Source organism: Penaeus monodon, chromosome 27, assembly GCF_015228065.2.
Source record: "Penaeus monodon isolate SGIC_2016 chromosome 27, NSTDA_Pmon_1, whole genome shotgun sequence".
Taxonomy (NCBI): domain Eukaryota; kingdom Metazoa; phylum Arthropoda; class Malacostraca; order Decapoda; family Penaeidae; genus Penaeus; species Penaeus monodon.
The window spans coordinates 33530914-33531562 of record NC_051412.1 but is presented as its reverse complement, the minus strand read 5'-3'; the positions used below and the strand labels follow the sequence as shown (position 1 = coordinate 33531562).

General features: G+C 40.4%; 1 protein-coding gene across 1 annotated transcript in view; it reads left to right on the top strand.

The window, feature by feature from the left end:
• LOC119590500 (synaptogenesis protein syg-2-like) overlaps nt 1-649 on the top strand; it is a 61352-nt gene that overhangs the window by 14351 nt on the left and 46352 nt on the right. The window lies entirely within an intron of this gene.

Genomic DNA, 649 nt, shown 5'->3' with positions numbered 1-649 from the left:
AATAAGCGCCTTTTATATGTATCTTATGAAAGACAACTGATTTGACACTCCGAAAGCCTTTGCCCTAGATATGTTAAGTCATTCTACATCCCCTGACATGCCACGGATTACGGGGGGCAAAAAGTACTCGTACAGGAATTAGCGGCAGGCTTATCAAACTGCACAAGAATTTCGTATTATTGCCTAGCGTTCTATGAGTCAGTGTACTTGGTCTCCTCTCTCTGAATATTTGCTTTGATCTGTTTAATCAAATCCCAAAGTTATTTACATATGTAGATTACTCTACAAACCACTTTCAATTCTTTAAAAAAAAAACGCACTAAACGAAAACCATCAAAACATTAGTTCCTTCTAGTAAGCTCTCACAAAGCAAATACGCTTTAAAGGGATTCCCATGAATGTAAAGTCCATATAAGCTAATACGTGGAAACCGGGAAGACCCATGCTACTGAGATCGTGAAGAAGGAGCGTGGGAATTGGTTGCGCTGAAACAGATTGTGGCGTATTCTGTTTAGACATAGGCTGGGGATTCACGTCATTACAGGAAGGGCATGACGAGGTTTATCCCCTTATACAAGGTCAGATTCAGGTACAAGTTGTTTTCACACGTATATACACACATGCAGGTGCATGCCCACAGATACAATAG